Source organism: Pleurodeles waltl, chromosome 6 (assembly GCF_031143425.1).
Source record: "Pleurodeles waltl isolate 20211129_DDA chromosome 6, aPleWal1.hap1.20221129, whole genome shotgun sequence".
Classification (NCBI taxonomy): Eukaryota; Metazoa; Chordata; class Amphibia; order Caudata; family Salamandridae; genus Pleurodeles; species Pleurodeles waltl.
Window position 1 is genome coordinate 375,171,722 of NC_090445.1, and position 6,000 is coordinate 375,177,721.

The 6,000-nt window shown below is 53.5% G+C and overlaps 1 protein-coding gene across 1 annotated transcript in view; it reads right to left on the reverse strand.

Annotated features, from left to right (window-relative positions):
- Positions 1-5,136, reverse strand: part of CBLN3 (cerebellin 3 precursor) — an 86,428-nt gene extending 81,292 nt beyond the window's left edge. Inside the window, exon 1 of the mRNA XM_069238294.1 lies at positions 4,366-5,136. The gene's annotated coding sequence lies outside the window, so the exon portion shown is untranslated. The remainder of the gene's footprint in view (positions 1-4,365) is intronic.
- Between the last annotated feature and the right edge of the window lie 864 nt (positions 5,137-6,000).

The following is a 6,000-nucleotide window of genomic DNA, read 5'->3' on the forward strand; positions in this document are numbered from 1 at the left end:
GGAAGAATTCCACATGCAAAGGAAAGATGCACACAGAACATGAAGCAGTGCATGAATTCAGCACACACTTGGAAGCTACATACAGCCTGTGCAGCAAGAGTATAGAAGTCTTCATACATAGGAAAGGGGCAGAGAGCGTGTAAAGGCAGCTGCAGAGCAAGAATTCCACACAGAGAAGGTTCACACTGCGTGTGCAGCAGTAGTGCAAGTCAAGAATTCTACATTCAGCACTTGCTGGAAGAGTTTACGGCCCGGCCGTGATCAGTACAACAATTACACGGATAACTGGGCAACAGCAGTACAGGGACGGTACATGCAGCAGTAGGGCAAGAATTTCTCACACAGAAGGAAGGTGCATACAGCATGTGCAGCATCAGTGCAAGTGTTCTGCACACAGAAGGAGCATGTAGAGCAAGTAGGAGCAATGCAAGAATTCTGTACACACATAATATGTACACTCAGCCAGGGTAACACCAGTGCAGTAATTCTGCATACAAAAGAACAGTGCATTTACCATCGGCAGCAGTAATGCAACAATACTGCACAGACAGGAAAAGCATACAAGGCCCAGAGAGCATCAGTAGAGAATGGGGATACTTCTGCACAAGCACCCACAGTGCAGGTGCAGTGAGAACGAACATCCACACCCTGATGCTCCTGAAGATCATCTTCAAATGACCCCGGAGTACCTCCAGGAAAACCATCACCCATGCCCTCATCATCAGCAAACTGGACCACAGGAATCACCAAGCAACTCAGCAGACCACTACAGACCATAAAGAACGTGGCGGGCAGACTCATCCGTAAACTTCCTCACAGGGTTCACATCACACCAAACCTCAGGTACACAAACACGCACAGTTCAAGCTCCTCGCCCACACATTCAAAGCTCTGCATAACAAAGGACTGGACTACCTGAACATTGCATTTCCTTCCACCACCTAGCCAGACACCTCCACTCAGCCGGACTGCTACCTGCACACACCCCACGCATTCAAAGTAACAGAGCCGGAGATCAATCCTTCTCATACATCACATCTAACACGTGGCACGACCTCCAGCCACACATCAGAGCCATGTCCCTCTCTTCTTGAATTCAGCAAGAAGCTGAAGAAGTGGTTCTATGAGTTGCATGCCTTGGGAAAGGTCCACACACCTGCTAAGTGCCAAGATATCCTGCAAGGCTCCTGCCCACAGAGCACACAGCAGCATTGCAAGCTTCATACACACAAAGCATGTGGCAGCACAGCAAGGTTCCAAACCACAGAGCATGCTTCAGCACTGCAAGCTTCCGATCTGCTGTGTTGCAGCATTGCAGGGTTCTTACTCACAGAGCACGTGGCAGCACTGCAAAGTTCCTACCCACAGAGGATGCTGCAGCACTACAAGCTTCCCACCCACTAAGCATGCAGCAGCACTACAAGATTCCTACACACAGAGCATGTGGTAGCACTGCAATCTTTCTACCCACAGAACATGCTGCAGTACTGTAAGCTTCTTGCCGACAGAGCATGGGGTAACACTGCAAACTTCCTACCCACAGGGCATGCAGCAACACCATGCTTCCTACCCAAAGGGTATGGTGTAGCACTGCAAGATTCTTACCCACAGAGCATGAGGCAGCACTACAAGCTTCCTACCCACTGGGCATCCTGCAGCACTGAAAATTTGCTACTCTCAGGGCATGCTGCAGCCTTGCATGGTTCCCACCCACAGAGCATGCAGCAGCACTGCAAGGTTCCTATCCACAGAGAAAGCGGCAGCACAGCAATCTTCCTACACCCAGAGCATGCTGCAGCACTGCAAGGTTCCTAAATCCAGGGCAATGCAAAGGTTCCTAAATGCCCCTTCTGTGGGCATCCTACCCACAGAAGGGGTGTAACAGAGGCCCCCAAAGCCCACCCGCGGTGCGGGCCCCAGGCGTACCAATACTGGAGTGTGGCCGATCTGCTTCTGCTGATGTGGGTGTTGCGGGCCCCTTCAGCATATCTTGCAGGGGTGCCCCTCACGTTTTGTTACACCAGTGACCCACAGAGCATGCAGCAGCAGTGCAAGCTTCTGACCCTCAGATCATGGCGCAGCATTGAAAGGTTCCTACCCACAGACCATGCTGCGGCACTGCAAGCGTCTTAGCCACAGAGCATGCCACAGGACTGCAGGGTTCCCATGCCCTGAGCATGTTGCAGCACTGCAAGGTTCCTACCCACAAAGTATGCAACATCATGGCAAGGTTCCTACACCCAGAGCATGCAGCAGCACTGCAAGGTTCCTGCCCACAGAGCTTGCTGCAGTACTGCAAGGTTCCCACACCCAGAACATGCAGAAGCACTTCAAGGGTCCTACCCACAGAGCATGCAACAACATGGCAAGATTCTTATAACCAGAGCATGCAGTAGCACAGCAATATTCCTACATCCAGAGCATGCAGTAGCACTGCAAGTTTCCTACACCCAGGATATGCAGTAGCACTGCAAGGTTCATACACCCCAGAGCATGCTGCTGCACTGCAAAGGTTCCTACCCACAGAGCATACCGCAGCACTGTAAGGTTCCTACCCACAGAGCATGCTGAAGCACGGCAAGGTTCCTACACCCAGGACATGCTGCTGCACTGCAAGGTTCCTACCCACAGCATGCTGCAGCGCTGCAAGGTTCCTACACCCAGAGCATGCAGCAGCACTGCAGGGTTCCTGCCCACACAGTAGGCTGCAGCACTGCAAGGTTTCTACACCCAGGCATGCTGCAGCACTGCAAGTCTCCTGCCCGCAGAGCATGCTACACCGCTGCAAGGTTCCTACACCCAGAGCACTGCACTGCACTGCAAGCTTCCTACCCACAGGGCATGTAGCAGCACTGCAAGGTTCCTACTCACAGAGTATGCTGCAGCACTGCAAGGTTCCTACCCACAGAGCATGCTGCAACACTGCAAGCTTCCTACCCATAGAGTATGCTGCAGCACTGCAAGGTTCCTATCCACAGAGTATGCTGCAGCACTGCAAGGTTTCTACCCATAGAGCATGCTGCAGCACTGCAAGATTCCTATCCACAGAGCATGCTGCAGCACTGCATGGTTTCTAGCCACAGAGCATGCCACAGCATAGCAAGGTTCCTGCACCCAGGACATGCTGCAGCGCTGCAAGGTTCCTACTCACAGAGCATGCAACAACGTGGCAAAGTTCCTACAACCAGAGCAAGCAGTGGCACTGCAAGGTTCCTACCCCCAGAGCATGCAGTAGCACTGCAAGGTTCCTACACCCAGAGCATGCAGTAGCACTGCAAGGTTCCAACACTCAGAGCATGCTGCAGCATTTCAAGGTTCCTATCCACAGAGCATGCAGCAACACTGCAAGCTTCCTACCCATAGAGTATGCTGCAGCACTGCAAGGTTCCTATCCACAGAGTATGCTGCAGCACTGCAAGGTTTCTACCCACAGAGCATGCTGCAGCACTGCAAGATTCCTACCCACAGAGCATGCTGCAGCACTGCATGGTTTCTAGCCACAGAGCATGCCACAGCATAGCAAGGTTCCTGCACCCAGGACATGCTGCAGCGCTGCAAGGTTCCTACACCCAGAGCATGCAGCAGCACTGCAGGGTTCTTGCCCACACAGTATGCTGCAGCACTGCAAGGTTTCTACACCCAGGCATGTTGCAGCACTGCAAGTCTCCTGCCCACAGAACATGCTACAGCGCTGCATGGTTCCTACAGCCAGAGCATGCTGAAGCACTGCAAGCTTCCTACCCACAGGGCATGTAGCAGCACTGCAAGGTTCCTACAGACAGAGCATACTGCAGCACTGCAAGGTTCCTACCCACAGAGCATGCTGAAGCACTGCAAGGTTCCCACACCCAGGACCTGCTGCTGCACTGCAAGGTTCCTACCCACAGTATGCTGCAGCGCTGCAAGGTTTCTACACCCAGAGCATGCAGCAGCACTGCAGTGTTCCTGCCCACACAGTATGCTACAGCACTGCAAGGTTTCTACAACCAGGCATGCTGCAGCACTGCAAGTCTCCTGTCCACAGAGCATGCTATAGCGCAGCACGGTTCCTACACCCAGAGCATGCTGAAGCACTGCAAGCTTCCTGCCCACACAGCATGCTGCAGCACTGCAAGGTTCCTACCCACAGAGTATGCTGCAGCACTGCAAGGTTCCTACCCACAGAGTATGCTGCAGCACTGCAAGGTTTCTAGTAACAGAGCATGCCACAGCACTGCCAGGTTCCTAGCCACAGAGTACGCCGCAGTACTGTGAGGCCCCTACCCACAGAGCATGCTGCAGCGCTGCGAGGTGCCTCCGCAGTTTGAGAGGCACAACATGCAACCGAGGGGCCGCTCGCAGGGCCCCCTTCCCTTCCTGTCTTACCCCTTAGCAGTACAGAGTTCAGCAGTTTGCCTCTGCTCTTGCTTCATCCCTCGGTGTTGATATGCGGCTCCGCGGTCTCCTTTCTTTACCCACGTGCTTGTTCTCCGATGTGCTCCTCTCTCACCCGCTAACCAGCCTCTGCCATCCCCTACTCCCACCTCCTCGGACTCGCCTCTCAGGGCTGACGCTGATTACCACCAGCAGCGTACTCTGCTTTCTCCTCCTTTCATCAACTCTGGCCGGAGGCTGTTCACCGCGGCTTGTTCAGGATGCCTCCTTGTATCGCCAACATATGGTTTTCATCTACTGTCTCCCGCTTTCACCATCAGTAAATAATATTTATTTCCTCCGTCAATCCACTTGATGTCCATCAATGCTGTCTCCTCCTTTCATCTTGCGGCCCATCTTCGCGCAGAATCCGTATTTAGATTCAGTTCTCCTTGCCTTGTATCCGACGGTGACTAGTCTCCGCTGGCTCCTTTCGTCCACCAGTGGCAGACCTTTCCTGTCTCCTCCTTTCATCCGTGGGTCAAGCGAGCCTAGAAGCTCCTCACATCCGCTGCCTTGGCCTCCATCCCCTCACCCCGGCCCCTCTCTCGCTCTGCTCTCCCGCCCCTGCCGCGGTGTGACTTTGACCCACACTTGTCTATCACTATTTTTTGATGTATCTCTTCCTCCTCGGTCTGTGCTCCTTCTGCCGCCCTCACGGTGCCCGTTTCTCCATCACTGAAACTCTTTTCCCTCGCGGTTCCCGCGCCCTCTCCAGGCTGCACATGACCGCGCGTTACTCGCCGCCTCCCTGTCTCATTCTCCCTCCTCACCCACCTTCCCTCTCTTACTCTGTACTCCCCCATCTGTTCATGCTCCATACCCCACGCGTTCTTCCCCTCCCCTCTTTTATCCCCATGCCCCTCGCTTCCTCGCATTCTCCACGTTTACTGTCCCTTCACTAGTTTATCCCCCCACTTCTCTTCCATGTGCCCTCTCCTTTTAATTATCCTTTCTCCCTGCCCTCCCCGCTCACGTCACCGCTTTTATTATCCCCCATTCTCTTTCTTTCTTGCTTTTTCTCTCCGTCTGTCTGTGCTAAGAGCAGATATACAGGGTATAGTAAATTCTCACTAGTGTGGGTGAAGTGTGCGGGGGAGGGGCGGCTTAAAGGGGGTGTATTGTCTTCCCTCCACAGCTCTAGCAAATAGACCACTTCTTACCCAGCCCCTCCCTTGGTAACTCGGGCTTGTGCATCCAAAGGAGAGACATTTTGGTTTCAGTCAGTATTTCAGAAGCATAGCTTAGTTGGATAATGCGGCAGCTCCTGAGATCTGTAAATAACAGGCAGCCTCAGTTGCGTAACAAAGGCCCCCGCAGCCCCAGCGGCCCGGGAATGGGGGCGCAAGCTCTAGAGCACCCTGTCCAGCACAGAACTCGGAGCTACTGCGTGCGTCCAGGGAGGAGGAAGGGGGACCTCCATGTACTGTTCAGGGGGGACCCCTCAAGTTTCCTTACGCAACTGCAGGCATGTCCCAGTCCGGTCATGGCTGTCCAATTCTTTCATTCAGTCGAGACTGAGTTGCAACAACTCGTATTCAGGCGGCAAGAATATCCGTGACAAGTGTAGGCAAGGCTCATATTATT